This window comes from Anser anser (assembly GCF_964211835.1).
Source record: "Anser anser genome assembly, chromosome: 3".
Lineage (NCBI taxonomy): Eukaryota > Metazoa > Chordata > Aves > Anseriformes > Anatidae > Anser > Anser anser.
The window spans coordinates 6,869,446-6,896,587 of record NC_139722.1 but is presented as its reverse complement, the minus strand read 5'-3'; the positions used below and the strand labels follow the sequence as shown (position 1 = coordinate 6,896,587).

The 27,142-nt window shown below is 38.5% G+C and overlaps 1 protein-coding gene and 1 long non-coding RNA gene across 3 annotated transcripts in view; one reads left to right on the top strand and one right to left on the bottom strand.

Annotated features, from left to right (window-relative positions):
* Window positions 1-27,142, top strand: part of PTCHD4 (patched domain containing 4) — a 99,147-nt gene that overhangs the window by 28,202 nt on the left and 43,803 nt on the right. The gene's annotated exons all lie outside the window — the stretch shown is intronic.
* Window positions 1,585-27,142, bottom strand: LOC310897556. Its single transcript, XR_014582383.1, has 3 exons — window positions 22,410-27,142; window positions 17,546-17,625; window positions 1,585-8,587 (listed from the first exon to the last, which is right to left on the bottom strand). It is a non-coding gene; the product is annotated as an uncharacterized lncRNA (long non-coding RNA).

Genomic DNA, 27,142 nt, shown 5'->3' with positions numbered 1-27,142 from the left:
ATCTTGACAATGACCCCAGAAAGTTTGATGTGTGCCAGTTTTCACTCTTCTATGCATATCCTATGCATGTTTTGATGGCTTGCTGAAATGGTGTGATTTGGATGCAGCATTTGTTTTGGGGAAGAATAGAATTTAGCTGTATGGTCCAGGATTGGACCATTCCTATTAGCTCCAGGACGAGAGAAGAGGACCTGAAACTACTTTGTTTGAGGGATCTGTGTAACAGGATGGAGAAAAGATGAACAGTATCAAAGGGAAGACTCATGCTTGTTATCAGTTAGTGGCAACCATTTTGTTGGGTGTCAGGAGATGCGTATCAACTAAATGGCACTGCCTTGCTTTGTGCAGCAAGCTGAAGTGAAGGCCAAAATATATATATATATATATATATATATGTGTATATATATATATATATAAACAACCTGAAGTGGTAAAAAGCAACTTCCATTAATTGTTTATTTCTCTGCTGGCATCCTTTTTCAGACAGCTGTGGAGATCAGGGAACATGCTCTTTGCTTGATGGATCCCCGAGTTGCCACTCCCAAGGAACAGCAAACATTATCTGTAGAAACTCATCTTCAGGCTGACCTGAAAAACATCAGCATCCATACATCCCAGGAGCATCAATTGTAATAACAGTACATTGTGCTTAATTCATACATGTGCTGCAGCCCCAGGATTAGACAAGGGTAGGAGTTTCTGAAAGCAGAGTGGCTCAGTTTCCCATTTAGGATGGTGGAAATTTAAGAGTTCACTGTCTAAGGAAAAGTAATATTTATAACTTTCTGTTGTGCTTTGTGCTGTCACTTTTGTCACAGCCACTGCCAAGAGCAAAAGAACAACAACCAAAAAAAACTAAACTCTCTTGAAATGAAACATTTCCAAGGATTGCTTCTGTAACATTATATTGAATAAATTTCATGTTGAGAAAGAATACACTTAAGTAACCTTTTACAAAAATTTCATTCAGGAATCCCAAACTGAATTGGAAATACATTAGAGAAGAGATGTTACAAACAGTTTTTGGAAAATATTAGGGAACAGTTTTTCGGTTTGATCAACTAAAAGATGTGAAGCATGACTTTCCAAAGTCCTACAGGGTTACTCCTGTGAAGAGCCCAATGCCTTTAGTGCCTTGAATGGTGGTGCCAGCTAATGACATCTTGCACTGCCCATGCTATGCCCAGGGCTTCACAGAACTGGGATCTTCACAGGGCAGAGATTTCTATTGAACCTAATTTACTGTGAAGTGATCCAATCATTAGAATAGATCCATTGAAGACCCCAAGGCTATTAATTCTGTAGGGCAATGCATAACAATGGCCCACGTTGTACCAGTGTCCCTTGCTGATAGAAGAAACGAATAACGCATCAAATAATAATTCTGTGAATGTAAATAAAAAGTTTGCAAAACAAAGTTTCCCAGAATTAAAAATACAGATTTACGAGTCAGACTTTCAAAGTCAAGCTACTTAATTGAAGAAGCAGAAGCAGCAGAAGCAGCAGAAGAAGCAGAAGCAGAAACAGAAGGAAAAGAAGCAGAAGAAGCAGAAGAAGCAGAAGAAGAAGAAGGAGAAGGAGAAGGAGGAGAAGGAGAAGAAGGAGAAGAAGGAGAAGAAGAAGAAGAAGAAGAAGGAGAAGAAGAAGAAGAAGAGGAAGAAGAAGAAGAAGAATGAAGGGATGAAGGACAGGGACTCCTGATGGCTCTTGAACAGGAGACATTTATTGCCCTTTTTCACTACTACATATACTTTCCCCATAGTCCCATGCGCTGTCCACGTGCACAAATCTGTCATATAATTGGTTAGAGACCCTCAGACATGCGCCTTGAGCCAGCCAGCAATTGGCCACTGCCCAAAGCTCATCTTTAACACTGTAGCCAATTTACTTTATCTCAACCTTTCTCAAGTTTTTGTTTCTACCGCTTGTTTCCTCATTATCTCTAATTCAGAGACGTGTGAAACAGCGCAAAGCTACCTGCGAATTCCTTTCCCACAGAAGAAGAAGAAGAAGAAGAAGAAGGAGAAGAAGGAGAAGAAGGAGGAGAAGAAGAAGAAGAAGAAGAAGAAGAAGAAGAGGAAGAAGAAGAAGAAGAAGAGGAAGAAAATAAAATCAGGCATTTACATGGGTAAAACCACTAAGTGCCTGGCAGTGCATTGCTACCCAAAATACATGAACAACATGAATTCTGGCAGCTTTGTAATGATTCAACCTGACATTTGCAAAATCTTAATTTAAAGATATTCAGATATTTATTTTTTATTCACTTTATTCAGAAATACACTGTTTCTTCTGACATCCTGAAGAACTAATTTTAATGAAATTCTGTGTTGTTCATCTGCACTTGTACTTTTCTTGCAGAGCAAGATGCTGTCATACAAATAACAGGAATAGAATCATAGAATCATCTAGGTTGGAAAGGATCTTCAAGATCATGAAGCCCAACCATCTCCCTGACCCATTGAGTCCCATCAGTAAACTACGTCCTTTAGTGCCAAGTCTACTCGTCACTAATACCTCCATGGATGGGGACTCCACCAATTCCCTGAACAGCCCATTCCAATGTTTGACCACCCTCTCCATGAAGAAATTCTTCCTTACATCCAATCTAAACCTCCCATGGCACAACCTGACACCATTTCCTCATGACCTATCATTTGTCACGTGAGAATAATGCCTGGTCTTCTACAAATATTTAGGTCCATAATTTCTATCCTAGTGCAGAACTTTTGTGTGTTTCAGCAAGTGATAGAAGACTGTATAAAAGTGAAATATTTAATATTATTTATAAATTTAAACTGAATTACTTATACATTAATTATTTACAGCAGTCCTACCTCTAAGAGAATGGTCTGCTAGGAAAAAACATGTCTGAATATTAGTGGAAGAGCGTTAGCTCAGGCTGGCTTTTCTTTATTCTTCAGACAGAGAATCTTCAGTCTTAATAAGGCAAGAGGACAGTGGCAGAGAACCCTACTTGCTCTGAGTCCCTTTTCCTAAAACCCTGGTCTTCTCAGCTGCCTCAGGAAATCCGCTTTCCCCAATACAGTATCTACTCTGTTTTGTTCGAGTCATGAGGAGAAACTCTTAAGAAAGACCCTATGCAGCTACTGATCTGAGTGCTAGAATATCCCTCAAACAGGTGCTCACTTTTAGCTCCTTATACCCCAGTCAAATGTCTAAATATAATAAGGTAGTGAAGAGGTATTTTTCTAGCTTCAGGGCTTACTCCTTTAGGAACTGAACTGGACTTAGGTGCTTTTTTATTTATTTGTTTTCTATCTTTTTTGTTTGTTTTTAAGTCTGTTTTCATTAATTGCTATGTGAAGTCAGAATATGGGACAGTTTGGCCTTGCATCTAACAATGATTTATCTTCTAGGACAAATACAAACTGATATTTCTTCTGCAAGCTTGACACTAGCAGATCTATCATCACTGGAGACTTTTAGGAGATAGAGTCTCTGGGTTCTGGATTAGTTCTAGGCATGAGAAATGTACCTAGTTAGATATTACATCTGCCTTTTTTTGTTTGGATTCACAACACAATTTCAAAGAGATGTTACGTACGTGATATAATCGTGGTTCCCCATGTCTAATCATCACTAATTAATATAACCAGAAGGTTAACTACATAATTGAGATATTATTGCTCCCATGATTTGTGTTTTAATGCACAGGAACCAGACTAATATCATCAGAGAGACAATAATTTAACTCAGATGAGAATATGACTATATTTTTAAGTACAGGTATATTAATTATGTAATTTTACACCATAATTATTTTTGGCCAGTCAGTGAAGTACTTCATTATATAATGGAAATCTTATGTAAAAAAAGTAACTACAATGTACTAGAGTGTAATTATGCTTTTTGTATTATAAAATATATGTGTTAAACAGATGGATTCACAGTGACAGGATATTTCCTCTCCTTCGTAGTCCTGAAGATTCTAAGATCTTTATGGGAAAGATTCTAAGATCTTTATGGGAAACGCCACTTCTCTCTGAGTCTTAAGACAACACTAAGCTCAAAGGATGCCCTACAACACATTGTATTATTACTACTACTAACAATGATATTGGTAGTAGTAGTGCAGTAAAGAGGTACAAAATCTATAGGAAGCTAGAGACTACCTGTTTCCATCAGTAAGCCTATGCCTAATGTGAAAATGCTAAATAGCAAGGTAGAGATTGTGCCTACAGTGCAGACTTTTCTGTTTAAATTCCCGGGTATTCCTTCCCTTGGCTAAGTTATTCAAATGGAAAGAGGAGGCAAAGCAAAATCAGACAAGACTCCAGGCAGTTATTAATATTTCAGGCAGAAGCCATCTAACCTTTTTCAGAGGACAAATATAGCAATTGTTAAAGTTATGACTGGTGATCACCTTTAAGCAAATTTGAGATGTCACAGCATTACCATTAGTGGTAAAATCACAGGAAATTACAGAAAGATGTCATAGTACAAATGTGAAAAGTATTTTGTTTTTAAATCTCAGAAGACAAATGTGAGGGCTGAAGTGCATGCTATCTCTAGTTTACCTGTACTTGACATATCATAGTATTTCTAACCTTAGAAATACAATTAATCTGTAATTTTATATGTTACAGTAGCTCATGTCCCCATCCACTTAGCAAATCATTAAGGATTTTGAAATACCTTGTCCTTTATTAAAAAATTTCTGACCTTGACTCTTACAGTAGGAAATGAGAATAACAACAAAAACACAGGGAAGTGGAAGGAAAAAAACGGAAAGATAAAAAAATATATATTTAAAATAACCTGTTTGAACGGCCGTATCACATAGATGATTCAAATGAATGGCTTTAGATATTTTCCTTATTTGCAAAGATGATTTTCCAATAACCTGTTATACTCCCTAGCAAGTCACAGTTCTACAGGTTGTTTTTGTTGTTGTTGTTGGTTTTGTTTAGGTTTTTTGTTTTTATGTATCTATAGGAAATGAATATTTCCCCCTCCACCCCTCTTCCCCCTGGAACATTATCCTTTCCTGGATTATGAGTAGAAGACCAAGGTCTGTCTGGGATCCTCTGCTACACTCATACCATGCGGTTTGGCCCTGCAGGAATGTCTTGGAGCTGACATGCTTAGGGAGAGATGACAGGACTAGGGCTGTCCCTCATACCCTCAAACACAGGCCAGATGAGGATATCTCGTCACATGTCCTTTGGACCTTCTCATACCCGGGGATGAAAGAGATGCAGAAACAGCACAGCTGGCCTCAGTCCTAACAACAGGGCTTGTAGCACCTAATTCCAGCTGTCCCAAATGTTCTTTCCTTAACTAAAGTGACAAAATCTGTTTCTTTCATAGTCAGTGGAGAGAAGTAGGTGACTCCAAAGTCATGTGAATGAGCTGAGTTAATCTCTAGAGGGTCCTATGCATCTCTACAAAAGCTAAGTTGACTGCTTAGACTTTAACCACTGATGTTACACACACAAGTTGTAAGCTATGCATATATACACATGTATATATATAACACAAATATGCATAATCTGACTTGAATCCTTTATAGATTGCAGACTATCTCTTTTTCTGTAGAGACTTAGGGGTAAGTCTCTTCCTCTTATCAACTCAAACGTCATCATCGTTTAGGGCAGTTGCCCCACCCCAGGAGCTGGGTCTGCAGGTCTTCTGGTCAGAGACTGAGGCTCAGCTTAGGTTGAAGCATTTGTCCTTGGATCATTGCCCAAGCACAGAACATCACTACCAGGTCCTCCATAATGACAGAGAAAATACAAAAGACGTTGTTTTTTTGGTTTTTTTTTTTTTTTTTTTTTCTTGAAAGCAGACAGCTAAACTCTTCCTTCTACTGACTCCAGTGTGAACCCATGTGTCCAAGGTGAATTCTCCAGTCTTCCCTCCCCCCTCCCCTTTTCCCTTTTTCTCTCTTTCTTTTGTTAAAACAGCTTTCTCAGCTCTCCATCTGCAGCTAACAGACTACTAGCTGTCATTTGAGCTGCTTCCAATTTGCTGCAAGCATTTCTGCAAGTCCTTTGAAAAAATAGTTTGATAAAAGAAGAGAACATGTTCTGAGTGAAAAAGTCAAAGGCTGAAAGGAATGGTTTTCTTTTGCACTTGAAAATGTATGTTTAGTACTCTTAATACACAAATTCTGTTCAAATAGTAAAGGATGTTTCCTTTTCAGGTGCCTCATGCATTTGTCTGAACACCTCTTGCTTTCATTTTTCTACCCTTTCATAGCAATCCTCATTCCTACCACTGGGTTATTTAAGGTTCTTTATTGGATACACCTTTTCTGCCCATTGATCTCATTTAACAGGAGTTTCATTCCTTGTACTTAATGTGTATCGATGCACATCACATTTACATTTGGTTCATTCAGGATGGAAAGGAGCTGCATCATGGCAGAAATATTTTAGCTCTACATATATCATCCCTAATAGGGCAATGTCAAATCCAGCCTTGAATAGCAGCACTGCTAGCAGCTCCATAACCTGCCTTGACAGCTTGTTCCAGTGCTTAAATAGCCATACAGTTATAAAGCTATTTCTTAATATTTTCCTTGCTGTAGTTTATGCCTGTAACTTCAGTCTGTCTGGCCTGACCATGGAGAGTAATTTTTCACAGCATATATGCATTTGCAAATACTTTCAGGATATTTTATATGTAGGGCTATGCATACTTTAGCATGGTTATCCTTTCCTACCAGATATTTTTTCCTGGATATTTTACCATGGCTCATACTTTCTTGTGAACTCCATCCATCCGTGGTGGCTTCTGGTTTTTGTTGGAACATTGTGGATCCATGGGAAAAAAAAGAAAAGTGGGATAGGCTGAGCTTCAGAAGGATATGCCCTGTGTTGTTGGTGTGTGGAGGAAAAATGTAACTTTGCATTGTCCTTTATTTCAAGCTGGGCAGGAAAGGTGGGCTCTGCTGCCTGAGGCAGCATAGAGTGAGTGATTCTGTGCTCTGTCAAGCACACTGTCTGTTCTCCACGGGTACCTTGTTCCTTTGTAGGAAAACACAAAGTTGAGCTTCCATTTTTGAAGTGAAAATGAAAGGCAGCAAATGCATTTACCTTTTCCTGGAATACATCTTATGTGCAATCAGCCCCTGGAACTCACCACTGCAAAATAGTTATGACCAAAAATTCAGCCTGATTTGGAAAAGGTTGGATTGTTACACAGCTAGTTAAAATTTGTTATTTTGAATAATATTGCAACAGTAAAAAGTAATAGTAAGGAAGAAGTATAAAAATTAATGACTCAGTTCAAAAGCCCAGTTCAAAAATGGTCACAAGGAAATTTCACTTGTGAGGAAATTTTCCCATAGCTGCCCTCTTTCTGTCTGATAATTTTCCCCTGAAGAGTCAGGAAAAGGATACAGAACTGAATGGACCATTTGCTAAACATTTTAAATCATTATTTATCTGCTACTTTCATTGCAATATAAAAACTTAGTGCAGAATGAAATGCTTGAAAAATCTGTTGCAAATGCAAAACCAACTAAGACGACTTTATTTGATATTTTATCATTTATATGTTCTCCATTGTACAACCACTAGCTAGTCAAGGTTTTAATAATTCATTTTTTTCTTCCATTTCTGATCCTTTTTGTAGTCCATTTTTTTCCCATGAAACGACTTCTTGTCTCCAGTGGGACAACTGCCTGCAGTTACATACTGCATGCTGAAGCCACACTGCCTCCAGGCTCATTCTTCCATGAGTGGTAACAAATAATAGCAGCAGCCTGCTTGTTCAACAGATATCTGCCATATCATTGGCATAACTCTGTGTTACTGGCCTTCAGACAAAGGTATACGCAGCTCCTGCAGCTGTGACTTTCCATGTGTTAATGCTGCTGGATGTGGTGAAGCAGGCAATGTTTCATCCACGCTTGGCTAACTGCAAGATGAGGAAGGACATGCTATTTTGGATGCTCACAGTGGTGCCGAGGGTTGTACCAGTGATGGGTGTCAGCACAGGGCTGCATGTGGTACCAAGTGAGTAAGACAAAAAATCAGGCTTTTGCAGCTTTGGATCACTAGAGATGCACTTTCATTTTTGTTCTGCCAGAGTGAGGATACCATACTCAGTGCCTTGGCTGAATTTCAGTGTGGATAATTTCATTTCTATCATCTTCAAATTCCGGACCTGTGGAGGCTAGGAGCACTGTGCAGGTGTAGCTCTGTGCAGCAGTGTTAAGCAGCTGCTGGTTTTTACTCAGATGTGGCTGTATTTGACCGGTGAATGCAATGACCACATTACATGTCTTGGCAGTCTCTAAATCATTGTCTTCCCTGAGAATCCGTAACTGCATCCTGGCATGTTCTCATCACATTTCCCTGCAGGCAGCTGCAGTATTTCAGCAGTCCGGAATTTTATGCTCATACCTTACACCTGAAGTCCAAGGAAGCAAAGTATTTCTTTACAGCCTGATATGCCACTTAGACCTGTCTATCCTATACATCCCTACCCATATTCAAACACAAATCTGAAATGGAGATTTTAAATGTTGGAGCTTTTCCTGGTGTTTGAACTCAATTGCTGTTGATACCTTGCTTATGGAGAAAACCATTTTGCTAGCACAGCCATGATGAACCTGTTGTAGAAGAAGTAATGAACTTCATTCATTAGAAAGAAGCAGTGATATATTTTATTGATATAATATAATGATTTAACAAAGTTTGATTGTAAATAAAATAGTGACTTAAGGCTCGATGGCAAGGTAGACCCAGTTATCTACTGCACAGAAGATCGGGTTAAATACACTTGCCCAGGAGACCCTCCCATTGAGTCAGGAGGATCAGAACAGACCCCCTTGCATTCTAAACTCCTTTGTTGCTAGCACAACCATAAGACCAACCAGTAGTATGTCAATTGGCAAACTTTACATAAATTCAGAAACAGCAGGTATAACCTACTAGAGGGAGCACTTGCATTGCTTTATGAAGAGGACCAAACAGCAGATTGCTGCACACCCTGTGAGACCCTAGATGATAAAATTTTCTGCTTCTTTACATTTCTAGTTGACATTTCTACTATTATTTTGGAGAAATTATTGTCCTCAAGGGAGGATACAGAGTTGCAGAAGAATGCAGAGAGATGTTGTGTATACCTGGTGCAGAGCCCTGAAGCTTTTGTCCTTCTGCAGTGACTTTTAGAACAGTCTAGCATGAAGTTTTTGGTTAAGGCATTTTAAACCTTTTGAAATTAGACAGAGCCCTGGGAACAAAAAAGCTGTTTGTGCTTGGAGTAGATAGCACAGCAAGAAGAAAGTGCATGAAGAGCAAAACCAAAACTCTTCTAATGCACAATCTTCTCATGGGAGCAGCTGTAAGGGAAGACCCCAAAGGAGAGCTGCTAGCCACATTGCTGAAAGCATTACCAGAAGATGGGATGTTGGGGCTAACAAGAACTGATTATGCTAGTCAAAAACAGTGCAAATACCACCCACTTCACACTGCCAATCAACTTCAAGGCACCACTTTTAAGAGCAAGAGAGGTTCTGGACTAACCTAGTCCTCATCTCTATGCAAGAGTACAGCTCAGTGCCTTTTGTAATCCTTTATGTGGGCTTTCAACATCTCTTCCATCAGAGCTAAGAAACAGTGAGAACTGTTAGCCAGCTTTTAAATGAATAACCTTGGTATGAAGGAGAGAAGGCTTTATAATCACAGATACAGATGTTCTACCTCTTTCTCAGGTTATTTGATGTCAAACTCTGAACAATGCAGCTAACGAAGGAAGTCTCAAAAGATCTCTCTTATGTGGATTGTGACCTCTAATATACTTATTCTTTCCCTGGGGGGAAGTAATAAGATTTCTTTACAGACTATTTCCCCCAAAAAATATAGAAAGTTTTTATGATTAAAATGTCTTCTGCCCTGCTGTAATTTTTGAAATTGGCCAGGAAGTACAAAAATAATAGGTAGTCAAGGACAAACAAACAAAAAACACAAATGCATACCGAAAAAGAGGCAAAAAAGAAAAAGGCAAAAATATCGATCCTCTTTCTTATATATATAGTATAAACGAAAGTAATATATATATACATATATGCAGTAAACAGTCATGATTCAGCTTTCACTGCAGTGAAATCATTAAACCTCATCCACTTGAGACATTCATTCACAAGCTGGAAAAGACATTTTGTCAGCTTGTAGAATATTTTCAGTGCTTCAGGAGACTTTTGCTTGTCTTTTGTGGCCTCTTTTACCCAACCCTGTCACATTTGTATACCACTTCACTGGGACCTGACAGTATATTACAAAACTGTTGAAAAACAGAGCAATACTTGCAGATGAGGTTCTTCCATGACTTTTGTGTAAATGGTGTCCATGACAGGGTCACTGATCCAGTGATCACTTGAATGGGAAGTGGATTATATGGTGATATTGGAGGTCCCTTATCAACAAAGTTAGTCTGATTTTGTTAGGGATGATCTTTCTTTTCCCATGGAGATGACTGGATTTAACTTCATATGAAAAAATAACAATGACGTCTCAGGATGATAAATTTTAGCCTAATACCCCTCTATTGAGTTTGGCATATGGCATAATGGGTAAAATTCAAAGGAAGCTTTAGATCATTGAATCCAGCTTCTTGGGACTGCAAAATCTCGATGTTACAATGTCTTAGATCTGAAACACAGTGGATGAGTATCATCCCAGATGATGTTTCTAAAATTTGTGCATCTGATCTAAACTCAAGGGTCATTTCTCCTGTCATAAGGACAACGAATCTAAGAATGACTCTGCCAGGCTATAGATTCGTCTAATTGAATGCCCTATCTCTGGCAATGGCTGGTAACAGACTTCTTGGAAAACAGAGAGGACAGGGAAAGCTCACAGTTCCTGGACTGTTCCCTTAGTTCAAGGATCCACAGATAATAACTGCAGCTAGCAGCTGTCAACAGATTTTCATTCAAGGATTTTGCTACTCAAAAGCCATAGCACCCATATTATGCACAGGTTTTTCTACCATTGACACAGAATTACCAATTTCCTTATTTGAGTTCCTTAAAAAAAAATCGCCCCAAAAAACACAGAAAAATAGACAAACCATCACTGTAATCTAGAAACATATGTGGAACTTAAACATTTATAGCTAACTTAAAATTTAGTTGACAATAGATAAGTAGCCAAAGGCATCATGGAGCAACATCACAAGGTAATTGCTCAAGCCTCTCCAAGACCTTAGCAGAATTCTAAAGCCCCTAATTAACCTCTGTAATCAGTAAATCCAAACTGACCCTTGTTATCTGTTATCTGGATTAGTACAAAGTTACTGAGGGTTATATGAGCTTTATCTACACATAAGGATTGCTTGAAGGCCAACAAACAATTTAAAAATATTTCTTTATCATTTTGTGACTCTCACAAGCATTCGGATTTATGTTTCAAAGAGTCCTCAGAGAACTGAGGATTCAGGTTCACCAAAAGTCAGCAAATTTAGACTGTTATTTCTCAAAAACTCCTTTGAAAAGAGATAGTAAAAAATGTAGCTGTTCCAAGTTTAAGAAACTTTTTTCCTTGAGAATGAAATAAAAAGATATCTGTTTCCAGTTATCATAATGTTTAAATTCTTTACTTTCCATTCTAAAACATTTTTTTTCTTTCATTTTTTCCCACCCATTGAGAAGAGTGAAATAAAACAAATTGGAAAAAAAAATCAGTATATGAGGAAATGAAGAATCAAAAACTTCCAGGGATTCCTTTTTCTTTTTAAATTGTAAAATTACAGGAATATATAAAAGATTTAAGTAAAAAAAAATAAATTGTCTCCTAAAAATCTTAATATTGAATAAGATGACAACAAATGTTTTAACACCTTAGATCAAAGATTTATCTGGAAAAATCAGTAAATATGCCATAAAATGGGCTTTTAAATGGTGCAGTAATAATTCCCTTGATATCACAAAAAATAAGCCTTATCAGACACACCTGATTTTTAAAAATGAATCTACAAATTTGCACATGAAAAGAAACTATGCTGCTGTAGCATATTGAGATAATGGCAATTTGATTTACTTCTGCACATTTTGATACATGCGTTTGTACTATATTAAATCACTGTAGCTTCTATTAAATGTAATCATGAAATATTAATTTGCAATTGTACACTCTTCCTCCTGGGAAGACATTATTAATCAGGCCAAAAGGAATTTCTTTCTCTGTGTTCTGGTGTGAAAAAAATCAATAGTAGCAAAACTCTCAGATAATGCAAAATTTGGCAGATTATAATAATAATGCATCCCACAACATCAGGCAGGCTTCTTTTTGTCAACACAGATAAGTGCTAGATTATGCATCTAGAAACAAAGAAACTATTCACATTTGAAAGATGAGGAATTGTGTCCTGAAAACAAGAACAGTGATATCATAGCAGATCATGCACTGAACATAAATTCCCAGAGTGCTGCTGTTGTTAACATGGAAGAATGAAATTGAAAATGTGTTAAAGAAGGAACAGGAAGGTGACAATTTGGTGAACAGCATTAGTAAGATGCTAATTAGCATTTTGAATTGATTCACCTGATCAGAAGTAGATTTCTGTAGTGTAAGCAGTATCCATAGCTGAGCTGGTCTCCACAGACTCCTTTAGTCAATGGTGAGAAGAAGTTTGGATGACACTTTTTAGCCCTTTCTTAAGTACTGAAAATAGACTAGAAAACTGGAGTTGTTCACTGGAAGAAATACAACGTTTGTGCTGATGATTTCTTCCTAATTCTATGATCCTTTTTGACTTGTTTTTATGTCTTAGATAACATGCTTTTACACCTTCGTGCTTTCTTCAGTGGTCTGCAGCTTTACATTACACTCAAATTTACTGTATATTTTGTCCTTTTGTGTGCTAGACACTATTTCTTTGTTCTCTTTGGAGAACCCTCACCCTACAAGGAATATATCAGAAATCCAAAATCACTTCTAAAACCTTTCTTCTTAATATATTTTAATAAGTGTTCGAGCTCCACTTACTTATTTGATATACATAGAGGTTTCTAAACTTTTTTTGGTTTATTTTTCCTAGAACAATTCTAGTTTTTAGTCTTTTCGGTGCAGCCGTGACTCATCTGGAAAACTCTTGTAGGCCTACATGTCTTTTCATTCAAACAGGTCCAATGCCCTCAAAAAATCTGGAAATCTGTCATTATTCATATGGCTCACTGACCTTTGATCACATTTTCCTTGAACTGATATGATGGTAGTACTGTCTAGGTAGGAGATCAAAGGGATTTTCTCAAATCAAGACAATGCATCTTTTCCACTAGCTTCTGTTCTCCAGTTACTTCCATCCACACATTGTTCTTAACATTTCTCTTCTGTAAATCCATCCAGTGTTTACTATCTTGTGGGTGGGGTGGAGTCCCAGCAGAGAACCAGTGAAATGCTCATATATCTCTTGAAACATGTGTTGCCTCTCAGCAAAGAGATTAATTTCATCTAGTTCCCTTATCTGGTACCTTGATAAGAGTATTCCTCTTTAATACTTATCTTTCCCTTTGTCTAGACATGAAAGCTAGTTTCAGTGGTTAGTAATTGCTGTACTCTGTCTCTTCAGATGAACATCATGATTAGTTTTTCACCTCCTCAGTTCTTTGACACCCCTTTTTGTGTCTTTCCAATACAAACTGGCAGCAATTCAGTGAAGCTGGTCATGACCGTAATTCCTTTCACACTGCTATGGTAGATGACAAGGATGAGAATTTTGGCTTTATGGAATACAGTGAAGAAGTCATGGTAAGAGCTAAAATTCAAATTCTTGATCTGGGTTGTAGCTCTTGCTTCTTAACGTACTCACTGTTTTCTGATAATCATGATCTGAATTTCATAACAGCATAAAAGCCATATCCAGTGTCTCAGATGGTAACATAATGAAGAAATAGATCTCTTAAAGCTTTCTCTCATAACAGCTACACATTTTTGGCTTTCCTTGGTAGCTTGCATTCTTTAAATCATTTCTGGATACTTAATTTCCAGCTTTACAGACTAAAGCAATACCAAATCATTTGTGAACCTAACACTTCCTGGAAATCAGAAAGTGCTGCTTTATGCAATCTGTGTTTAGAAATGTTAACAGAAGGCAGTGATTTTTAAGGAAAATGGAAATAAAACAGTTCTATTGCTTTTTCCTTTTTTTTCCCCAAGTGCATTTTTATTTGCTGCTGAGATATTGCCATATCATTTGACCACTTCCTCACATTCACCTAATCATACATTTTTCTGCCATCCTGTTTTTGCCTCCAACATTCCACGCTTCCTGTGGTCCAAGTAGTTCATAAAATGTTCTTCTTCCATCCTTTATTCCTACAACGCTACATGCCCTTTTCTTTTTAGCCTCAAACTGTGATCTTTGTTTCTTTGTTTCCAGCTGTAGAGTTTGATTCTTATTTGAATCAGGCATATGACAAATGAACACAAGCTTCCTCTAACCACTTTGTAGGTCTCTTCTCTGGTTCCTAAAAAATTCAGGATAACTATGTTTCCCCGCCACCTCTTGTTCTTAAAGGCAGCATCCTTGTATGGAAATGCTGCCTGTACTGATAATCCCCAGACGAGGTGACTTTGTGCAACTCTAATCTATAGTCTTCTTGCTGCCTCCTCATATCTGATAACTGTTCTTTAAACAGAAGAACACAATCTTCTCAATGGTAACTAAGTCCTCAACTTCCCTGCACAGAGCATCAGAGGATCCAAGCAGCAAGTAAAGCTACGAGGGGAATTTGCTTCCAGTGCCATCCCATGAACCCTGCAATATGTACTGCCAGATTGCCCAGGTACTGGTTTGTAGCAACTTCTCACTCCAGCCCCTGGAATCTGTGAAAGCACAGCTCTGCAGTGTAGCTGGGTAAGGAGCACCGAAGGACCACGCTGACTAGAAAGGCCTCAGCTCTGAGCATCCTGAAACCTTTTTCTATGTTGTTGGAAATTATAGAATCAGTGTTTGTGTTTTGGGAGGACCCAAAGAGCATCCATTTCCAACCTCCCTGCCATAGGCAGGGACACCTCCCACCAGACCAGGTTGCTCAAAGCCCCAGCCAACCTGGCTTTGAGCACTGACAGGGATGGGGCATCCACAGCTTCTCTGGGCAGCCTGTGCCAGTGCCTCACCACCCTCATAGTAAAGAACTTCTTCCTGATATCTAACATACCTACCCTCTTTTATCCCTTATCACTGCATCCCCAACAAAGAGTCCTTGCCCAACTTTCCTGGAGGCCCCCTTTAGGTACTGGAAGGCCACTCTGAGGTCTCCCTGGAGCCTTCTCTTCTCCAGGCTGGACCACCCCAGATCTCTCAGCCTTCTCTTTGTTCTTCAGAGAATGCAGTGGTAAAATAAACCAGGCTACAATATTCATCTGCACTTCACTTCTTGGCTTTTGATGGGTGAAGTTCTGTCAGGCACACCAGAAGCTGTGTTACTAACAGCCTAACTGGGTCTGCCCATATTTTCCTTCAGGCAGTATTCAGCTCTTAGTTTTTGTCCCTCAGACCCTCTCTTATCCTGTCACAGGCAGTCAATGTTTGCTGTAGGAACCTCCACTGACAGAAGGGAGCTCTGAAGAGCTCCACATTGGGTGGCTTTTCAGAACCTCTCTGCCCTTCCTGCTCTGTGATGTTTGGGCCAGGAGGGGTTTACAGGTGTGGTCCCAGAGAGAACATAGAAGTACACCATGAAAGAAGACAGCTCCTTGTAGCAGACACTTCTGAATGCTTGACTAGAACATGCTTGTATTTTACTGCTAGAAATATATATTTTTATATATACTTAATATATTATACATATATTGTTGGTTTGTAGTGAGAAAAAATATGTATGTGATGTCCTAAAGAAGGGGTTTCTCTGCTTTTGGGAAGATCAGACTTACTAGAAATACCTCTTAAAGGAAAAAGAGGAAATTTTCTATTGCTCAGTGAAAAGATAAATGAACAGGCTATGTGTCAGCCATGGTGCCAGCAGAATTGCTGGCAACTTTACCAGAGAAGTATCAGCAGCAGTAGCAAATAATAAACCCTAGCCGAAATCAGCATCCTTCTCTTGAAGAATCTAGCTGAAGTCACAGCATAATTAATCTTGACCAGGATGTAAGATCAGCAATGTCCTGAGGAGACTCACACTGAAAGAATATATACTGTCACACCTGTGAGTAGGAAAATCATATTAAATTCTTACCAGAAATGTTGTGTTATAGGAATAAAATTCATTTAAAGTAAGATATAAGGCCTGAGCATCAGTCTGTTAGAACTTTTTGCATCTCAGAAGTGCACCCAAAGCCACAAGCAAGATGAGGCTCAGCTACACACTTGCATGGTTACCGAAGTGCTATTGATTTGGCATATTAATAGACTGTTTAGCTGTCATGTACTTTACAGAAAAGACACTAACTACCAGAAAAGCCCAGCAGGCTGTTTTACAGGTTGCTCCTGGGTTGTGTAGTTATTTTGTGAAGAGCCCCACATTTTATATCTGGGTCTGGCAAAGAGCAGCCCTGTTTGCAAGACTGTTGGTAAAGCTTTATCCTGTTTGGCCCTCCAGGAGTGCAATGTATTTAGGTAGGCAAAAGCTCTGAAATTACCACTTAAATATGGATTACTTAAAACCAGATTTTCTTCTTTCAAGATGTTTGATTGAGTAGCTGATAAGGTTAACCTTAGAAAATTACTGAACATGAGATTTTTGATCTGAGAAGTGAGCCTGGAATAAAACAAGAAAATGTGAGCACCTTCCACCAATAGCACCTTCTTGCACAAGAATGGAAGATTTATATAATGTGGAGAAAATGTGGGAAGAAATAAGCTAGGTGAAAAGGAATCCTTCAATAGAAAAGCTCCGCTATTGAAGTGAGCTCATGAGTTCCAGGATAGAAGAAAAATAAAGAAAAAACACCCAAAAAGAAACAACCACACACTGAATCTTCTCTCTGTTCTGGTGAAGTTTTAATGACTTAAGTTACTTCCTTGTGTTAGTTAAAATATTTTTAATATCTTCCTACACAATCAATTTCTACTCTGAAGGAAGAAAAAGCATAAGTGATATATTCTCAGAAACAGCTACTGTAATTACACCATAGTTATGATGAGAGAATAACATAGCTATAGTGCTGTTAAGTTTGAGATACTTTTCTTGCCCATTTTTCACATAACTGACAGTCATCTGTGTGATGGAATTCTACTTCCTTTGTGCTTAATAAGCACAGTTTGTGACACAGAACTTGTAAAAAAGCATTTGAGCCTAAAATATAATTTTGCAGAAACCACTTCACAATTATGGCATAATTGAAATACTATTACCCTCTACAAGCAGTTTTTGTACAAGATAATGTACAAAAAGTACAAAAATATGTAAAATTGGTAACTTTTGAAGTGATCAGATATTTTGGGGCAGGCCTGGCAGTGGATGGAACACAGATGAGTTAAAAATATTAGTGGATTTTCTTTCAGAAGGAATGTCAGTTCCATGAAAGGGTTTACACTCAAATCTGCAATTCGCTCATCCTTGTTTTAAATAGAATATTAAAAAAATACAGATTAATATACAGTATATAGATTCTTTGCTCACCTGAGTATTTTAACATAATTTTCATCTTTGACTTTCTGTCCTTCCAGCATACCCTTAACTCCAGTACAAATAGGAACAAACTGAAGGTAGGAACAAAATGGTATATGAATTAAAATGTCTGATAATTAATGAATTACAATAGCAGCATTGCTTTCTATTTTGAGCCAAATGAAATAAAGAGGCTAGAAGGATTCTTTAATAATTGTAAACATGGATCTCTAATTCCTTTTCATGCTCTGTGATCACATACAAAAGATCTAATAAAAATAATTGCATTAGATGTCCTGTTTCTGGAAAAATGCATAGCTAGTATTTAGGAATACTCTTATTGCACTGATTTATCTATTAATGAAGCAAAACCTAGTTAATTACCTAATTTGCATATTTTGCATCCACTTAGAAACTGGTATGAGCATTGAGGAGCGGTTTTACATCAAACCATTTTTACTAAGGTAGTGGAATTGCCTGGGCTGACTCTGCAGATGAAAACATCAGGTGTTTTTCCTGTTGGACTGAAAATTTGAAAATCAAGGTATAGATCAAACAGTCTTTGACCTGGGAAAGGCAGTACTCAAGCCTCCCACTGCCAAGGTCCTGCAGTGGACCCATACTGAGCTGTATCAGAGCTGTGCATCCACATTGGGAGCCTAACCTGCTTGAGGTCCCGTATTATTGTCCCATGGCCTTCAGTGGAGGCAGTGAGGAGGACACTGTAGCTTGTAGCTTTCCTACACTGCTCCAGTGCACCATTACTCTGAGACAGGATATAGCTCCCAAAACTGCCAGCCAAAACTAAGTCTGTAATAACCAGGCAGAAAGTGGTAGGTCTGCAGCTGCTTTCCCTTTTTTACATTACACTTTGTGCTCCATGGTATTTCTTCCCACTCCTCCTCTGCCACCCCTCTCTCCCCTCTTGTAGGGGTGTCTTTTCTCAACTACTTATCCTTTCATCAGTGTGTGCTTGATGTTTCTGCACCCCATGTATCTATCAGGAGATAGTCAAGACATAACTCCCTATAGGAAAGATAATACCTATACAATTTTCTGTATTTCCCAAGTCCTATTCAGTAGCCGGTCTGATTTGCTGTGTAAAGATGTGTGCAAGAATGCACCTTTCCTAACATTGGCTATTTAAAAACAAGGCATCCAAGCTATGATACTTGTCCATGCTGAACCTCAGAGTCCAGGGAGTGCTTCCTCCCACCCTGAGGTAGGAGTTGGAAAGAGGTTTTGAAATCTCTCCTTCATGTTCTCCTGTTTGTGTGGATGAGAGAGGGAGCCAAGGACAACAAATTGAGATTATACACAAAGCTGTACATGATTGAAGTTAAGAGAGATTAATTTCATCATTAAGGTCTACTGGAAAACTCCCACATGCTCTATGCAAGCACAGAAAAAGTGCTATTAAATACAAAAACTCATGAAATAACCTAGGTCTTAAAATGCAAGCATCTGCCATTGCAGAAATGCAGGAATTTGGCAGGAAAGAGCTCTCTGAAGATCAGTCCATAGTCTCCCAATATCTGTTGCTTCAAGTAACAGCTACAACATATGAGCCATTTAGTACCAAAAAGAGGGCAGACTCTCCTCACTGGAAATAAATTACTTGTCCTAGAGACTCAGCTACAACATAAAAGTAACAAACAGCTAAAAAAACTATTGCCCTAATTACATTAGGTCATATATTGAAATATGGTAATTTGAGTGCGGAGTCACCAGCAGTGCTGAGGAAAAGCTTTCTGCTATAAAGCAAAATTGTGAAGTCTGTGGTTTCTGTTCTTAAAGCCATCACTGGGAATAAGATACATAAAACCACACTGGCTTTTGATCTAATCAACAAAATTATGCTTGATTTTAATCCCCCTTTTTGTTTATACATTTGGAGTTTTATTCAGGTGATTCACCTTTGTGCCTAAGATGAATTTAAACCACTAATGTGACATTGAAGCTCAAAAAGCAATTCAAGCTCTTTAATATCCAGGGCAGAAAGACCATGGCTCTCTCTAGACCCAGTAGAGAGAGGTAGATGCCTACACAAGAGTTCATCTTATGTACCATAGCTATTCAGAAACCAGGCATATAGCCTAAATTCATTTTCTAGACCATTTTAGTTGCTGGTGACAAGCAGCTACCCCAGAAAATAATTCTATATTTACCTACTCTGTGGTGTGGTCAAGTTCCTGTCTCTCTGTACTGGTTTAAGATGGACTGCGACAACTAGTGTAGACTAGGTGCATAACTTTCAGATTGCTAAAATTAGTGAGAAGGATCTCACCTGTGCACCAGATGATCTCTGTTGTGCACTCCTAAATTTAAAAGTACATTGTAGCAAGGGCAGGCAAAGGAGATATTTTTACCCCTGATGTTCTACAGCACTTCATTCAAAGCCAGAGGGGTGATTTACTTGAGCAAAAGCTGAAGGGGGATTATGGAAACACAAGTTTCCAAGACATTGAAATTTCTAGCTTGTTGGACATTAAACAAGTATCAGTAGAAGACAGTATCAACATGAAAGAGTTTGCAAAATAGAAAGCCTATTAACATCAGTGAGGATGTGTCAGCATAGCCATAATTCAAGGAAACATTTCTGTTTAAGTGTTTAATACTGATGTTAAATAAGACAAAAGTAAAGCACTCTTGAAGAATGTGTTCAGCACATTTAATTATGGTACTGAAAGGCATTTAAGATGACACTAGAAAATAGAAAAACCATGAAATGATCAATCTCATTAAAAGTTGTGGTAGCATACTAAGGATATGCCTGAACTACTCAGCCAGTCTTGCTTCAGTGGGGAGAAAGAGGCAGCTCCAAAGGGCAATTGTCCCTCATATAGCCCTAGGAGGACATGGGCCTCTTGCTGTCCCTTTGTTGCAAAGGAGAAGACTGTCCTTAGCTTGGACATCTCACCCAGAGGTAACAGTGAGGGCAGAGGAGTACCAACTCCAGTACCTAGTGCTTGTGATAACATCCTATTTGAATGAAGAGGTCCTCCCTGAATATTTTTACCTATATTTCTTTTTCCGACTCAATGCTGGTAGCAACTGGCAGAGTATGAGATAAATAACCAGGTACCTACCAGACCATTGCTATTTGTCTTCTCTGAGTCTAATCTGAGATCTGTGTAGTTCATGTTCATAGGATAACTGTCTCATGCCACACTAGTACTTATTATACTTATGTGTGGCATACTAATACTACACTAATACCTGATTGTCCATAATCCATAAGTGACAAAAACTTCCAAATACAAGCTTTAAAAAGTACTTGGCTTCACTGAAAAGTGTGCCAGACACCTCAGTTTCACACACAGAATCATCTAGGTTGGAAGAGACCTCCAAGATCACCTAGTCCAACCTCTGACCTAATACTAACAAGTCCTACACTAAACCATACCACTAAGCTCTACATCCAAACATCTTTTGAAGACCTCCAGGGATGGTGACTCAACCACTTCCCTGGGCAGCCCATTCCAATGCCTAACAACCCTTTCAGTAAAGAAGTTATTCCTAATATCCAACCTAAACCTCCCCTGGTGCAACTTTCGCCCATTCCCCCTCGTCCTGTCACCAGGCACATGGGAGAATAGACCAACCCCCACCTCTCTACATCCTCCTTTAAGGTACCTGTAGAGTGCGATAAGGTCGCCCCTGAGCCTCCTCTTCTCCAGGCTGAACAATCCCAGCTCCCTCAGCCGCTCCTCGTAAGACTTGTTCTCCAGACCCCTCACCAGCCTCGTTGCCCTTCTCTGGGCTCTCTCAAGCACCTCCATGTCCTTCTTGTAGCGAGGGGCCCAAAACTGAACACAGTACTCAAGGTGCGGCCTCACCAGAGCCCAGTACAGGGGGACAATCACTTCCCTCGACCTGCTGGCCACACTGCTTCTGATACAAGCCAGGATGCTGTTGGCCTTCTTGGCCACCTGAGCACACTGCTGGCTCATATTCAGCTGACTATCAACCAATACTCCCAGGTCCTTCTCTGCCTGACAGCTTTCTAACCACTCATCTCCCAGCCTGTAACAGTGCTTGAGATATTTTTTTTTTATTATTTTCTTTCTACAAGGAAGAAAAAGAGAAGGTCATATCTGTGATGGACACACAAACAGTACAGCTCCTTGCAGAGGACTCAAGCACAGAGACCAGAGACAGAAAAAAACCCTCATGTCCACAAATACCAACAGGACATGAATGCACAGCAACCCTGGCAGGGGTAACCACAGACTTATCCTTCACAGGTGGAAAAGGTGACCCTGCTCAGTCACTTGGTAATACTGCACCTATGTGGTCAAGTCCCTTGCAGTGCATACTGAAGCTCTTCGTGAATCCTCAGGAGAGTTACACAAATGACTTGATATACCTAGAGATTAAAATATAACCCAAAAACAGAAGCGTACCCCACCATCACATCCCAAAAACAAGTTAGCTGGCAACCTCTGCTAAGTATCCCTCTATTAAGGGAACTCCAAGCACTTAAAAAACTGTCCCTAGCCCTGAAAAAGACTATATCTTACACGCTTACTTCTGCTGTTTTCAGACACTTGCTGGCACAGGAAACTTGGATGATACATTTCCCCTAAATCCTGCTCCATCCCTTTAACATCAAGGTTGTAACTCTAATAATATTTGACATACAGGTGAAGGCATAAGGTCACGTTTACAGTAAGCCCCATAATTCTGCAAAAATCATAAGAGACCTAGAACCACAAAGCAAACATGCAAAATAACATCATCTTCCAATCCATAAACATGCTCTAAAAATTACTCACCTGAAGAAGAGCTGCATACAGTAAAGGCACATGCTACTACATAACTTGCTTTACTCTAAAAGATCCTACTAGTTGTTACCTCAAAAATACATGCTTACCTCTCTCAACTTAGAAACACGTCAGCCCACCTAAAGAACCCCACAACTAACCGAAGGAAAAACAAAGCACTTAATCCCAAAGAGCAGCTCAAGCAAAAAGGACTCTCTGATGGGAGACCTGCAGCTTATATACCATTAGGCCCACCTGGCACCCAACCAATCACCTGGGTAAGGGGTGAGGCAAAGCAAATAAAAGTAGAAATCAAGCAGAATGAGCAGCAGCTGTGTTGTTTTTTTTTATTTATCTGGCTTAGCTCAACAGTGTGTAAAGCACAGCACAGAGAGCTAGGCTGTTTTTTTTAGAAGCAACAATTTCTGTGCTTTTGCTTCATCCTTGAATATTGAAAGGACAATATGACTGAGTAACTGAAACTATTTCATTACGTGTTCTTTTCTAAACATCTCCCTAAGCTTAGGTCAGTACTTGTGGGCACTTTTGATATTTTAATATAAATTGCTTTGATGCCTGAAACATAATGAAGTAATGTTACATCATTTAAAAAACAAAACTGTTACCCTTACTAGTATTATCATAACATAGAAAACATAATACTAAACTGGGACCCCAAAGTAAGAAGCAACACTTCTGCACTCTTCTTCCTATTTTAATTTCTGATTGTCTTGAGGAATGATATGATAATTTCCTGTTTGATTAGGCTAAAATTTCTGTCTCAAAACCACACAAATGTGTGGCAGAGCTAGCATAAATCAGTTGCAGCCTGATGAAGCTGACAATGAATTGAGTTCTGGTATTTTACCCAATATTTTTTCCTAAGCATTATTTTTAGTCCTGGGTGATGTGCTGATGGAGCTCATTGCTTCACACAGCACAGGCTCATGGGCACAAGCTCATATACCAGCACTATTTCCATGTTGGAATTGGGGTGACCTTGCTACCAAGTTTTGGTGGGTACTGTTTTATACCATAGTGCTGGAAAGTTATGCACAAAACACGGGTAGAAGAAAAAAATGTCAGTTCCAGAATTTAATAAGGAATCTTGTGATTCCTCTGAATCATCTGGTGATTTAAGAGACTTTCTTTCAATAAGCAGGTGCATGGGAAAAAACACAAACAGTAGTTCATCCCTTAGATCCTCTCCTGTCCTGGAGCAGGTCCGGAGGAGGGCCACAGGAATCATCAGGGGGATAGAGCACCTTTTGTTGATATTATCTAGTGCAACTAGATATAAAATTCAAAGTCCCTAATCAGGCTGGCATTTAGTTGTTCTATCCAATGAGTTGGGAAAAACTATCTTAAAATAGAAGTAAGTATATAAATATGTGTTTGTATTTCTGAGGACAGAATTAAAGTGTCTTTTCCGATTAGTGAGAGCAATTTTTAAATATATATATATATATATATATTTAGCTGAATCTGAGGTGTAACAAAGTAGTACCATGTGCTCTGGGTTGATAAAACCAAGTGAATTTCACAGCCTGGGCAGATTTGGTTGAATTACCTCATTACCTGATGCAATGATGGTGTACATTCCATTCCCAAGAGGTGGGAGAGGACCGTTTCAGATTTGCTGAGGATTGGGGGGTTTGTGAATGTTTTATGCCACATTGCTTTGGTGTCTGTGCTAAGAGATACTTTCTGCATGAGGAAAAGCAGCTGACACTGGAACTTTCCAATTAAAATTCTTTGTAGGGCAGAATGATAAAAGAAACCATTGTGATTGTCTGGTGGAACCCACTCCTAGGACCAAAAATAGAAATCCTTGTGGTTCTTCAGCCAATTGAATAAAGCAAGAGAAAGAACGCCAGGCAATATGCCCTCATTTTCCTTGTGCTGTTAACTTAACTCCACTGAATTTGTTGTCTGCCCTAGGTTAATGACCCTTGTGAAAATCACAGATGGAGCTGTTTGAAGGTGGTACCCCCAAAGTGAGTGAAACTTCTGAAAAATGTAGGCTGCAGTCTTATTCCCCAAGTCCACTGTATTGGGTCAGACAGAATTTAAACAGACAATAGAGAATATTGGGAATGGGTATGATCATGGGGAATAAAAACACTCGTGAAGAGGGTGTAGGAGTAGAGGGAATCCCTTGGCAGTAGATACAGTTCCTGTGAACTGTAATGTAATTAATGACAGACCAGAGGAAACTTGGCTCTTCAAGGGGAAAACAAAACAAAACACATAAGCAAAACAGCAACAACAACAAAATGCATTTCTTAAAGGAAATACTTCATAGGAACACAGGGGTCAAAAATGAGAGGTTAATTCACCAGGGTTAAGTTGGTGTGACCAGATATTACTCTTTCCATGGTGTACATACTCTTCTGATATTTACTATTGCATTCCCTTTGCCTCATGCTTTGTTATTCTCAAATGATGATATAGAAACTTCCTCCTTGACTGGGTTTTAAAGACAGAATATTGTCAGGAACTGCTTCTGAATTAGATCCCTTTCTTCAACCCACACGATTATTTTCCTGGAAGCCATAATATCATTTTTTTTGACATCTTCCTCTGATGCACCCTGAGGCTTACCCTGCTCTCTCCTAATTCCAGGCACTTGGCTGAGAAGCTTGCTTGCCCAAGGCACTCTCTATAGCCAAAGGGAAAAAGGGATCTCCAGCAGTTGTTTCTGATCTCTATAACTTTCCTCTTTCCAGTAATCCTAAGGAATCCTGGCATAACTGACTGCTAGTGTAGGTATCTCTTAGTTTCCTAAAATTAGGCAGGATGAAGCCAGGTGACAACATCTAAACTTGAATGCCGTATTCCAAAGAAGTTATATGAATAAAGACCGTACACTCCCCTTGTATTAGGATATTGATGTCCTAAACTGGATGAGCCTTTCTTTGAAACCATGTAACGTCTGCTTGACCTGCTATTTTTCAGCATTACATCTTTTGTTTCTTCATCACTATTTACACAGTGATACACGAAGATGCGTACTTAGATCTTTTGTTCTTTTTTGTTAGTAGGTTGTCATTTTCATGCAAAATTGTTCTCTTGATTTCTGCTGTCCATGAGAATACTGTGGAGTTTCACTGATCTCATTTTTGAGAGGCAAGTGAAGAGAAAACAGGTTGAGAAGGGATATTTCCTTTACAATGAGACAGAGCTACCGTCACATGTAGTAAACTGAGTGATCTCTCATTCTTCAGTGTCTCCAAAACTTTATTTGTTCTATTTTTGAATTACTGAATCATATGTACAACTGTGAGCAATGATGCTGGAGCCTGGGAGGCTAAAATATGAGAGCAAAATCTCATCTAAACTTTCCAGTAGACTTCTGTGATAATTGCATCCAGCATCATTCACCAGCACTAGGGAATGTTCCATGATTTAGCACTTCAATCTATTTCTTTGTTGCCAGTCTGTGCCAAAAGGAATATATCTATGGATTAACTATTTGAATGACATGAACAGGAATACTTCCAGTTAATTGCAGGATTAAGTTCTCTAACCCTCTGTAGTGAATATGGTACTATTTTCCTCTCCTGGAAGACCATAAAAATGAAACAGAATAAAATACACCATGACACATCTGTGATCCTGTAAAAGCCATGTTTCTGAAAATGCCAGTACTGGATGCTTTGAGGGGTCAAGCAAAAAGATCACTTTTTGGGACTGGAAAATGTGTTGGGAGTAATCACATGATCCTAGTCCTCCTCACAAGGGAAACTATCTTGTATATGTATAAATTGTATAATACTTTCTTTAAACGTCAAGGTATTGATGTTTCTCTAAAAAAAAAAAGTGCATAAATTTAAGTTGTTGTAATTTTATAACGGATGTCTCTAGCAGATGGCACACTTTAACGAGGTTGAAAAATCCCTGTGGGCTCAGAAGAAGAACAGGGAATGTAATAAGCATTTCATAAGCAAACTAAATTGAATCTGTTTTTAAAATATATATACATATATATATATATATATTTCTCAATAACCAACCTATATAGTGATCTTTTTATTCTCAGGGGTCTTTAAAACAAATCAAACCCCAACCAACTTAAATGTGATTGAAAATCATTTGCTGTCCTCTAGGATGTTTCTCATAAATGTTTTACATTTGGTTTCCACCATTAACATGCTTGAAGAATTCTGTAGAGAATTACTTAGAGTATATTTATATCTTCTAAGGGCTGTGGCCAAACTAAATAAATAAATAATCACCTCTATCCTGACTTCCATCAAGGCAACCTAATTTTTAGTGTAACTTCTCAGATGACTAGACGGAGGAAAAAAAATTGAAGCTGTAAAAAAAAAAAAAAAAAAAAAATGAAGCTGTACCTATGGAGTTTATTCATACAGGAATGATTCCAAAGTAATTTAAGAAATTTTAGCAGATGCGTTTGCCTTTATGACAGTATAATTAAGATGAAAATTCAGAGAAGTATTTAAGTACAAACGTAACTCGATCTCTGTTCATGCTCAGCTTTAAACATGTGTTTAATTCAATCACTTAAGCACATGCTTAAGTATTTTCCTGAATGAGATGTTTTCCTGAATGACAGCTTAGAATCTAGAATGATGTTCACATTTAATGATGCACAGCATATTTAGATAATGTTACACTTCACGTGCAATAAGAATGTGAAACTTAAAATGGTAGTGATGTTTTAAAACACCCTTAGTGTTTATTATGCAGGCTTGTTTTGTGGCTCTGGATTTAGAATTGTTTTGACCTCTCTTTCTAGTCAGAAAAAAAAAAAAAAATTCCTGGATAGCTTAAGTTACAGTACCATTATGCTTTGGATCCTTCTCACAGATTAATCTCT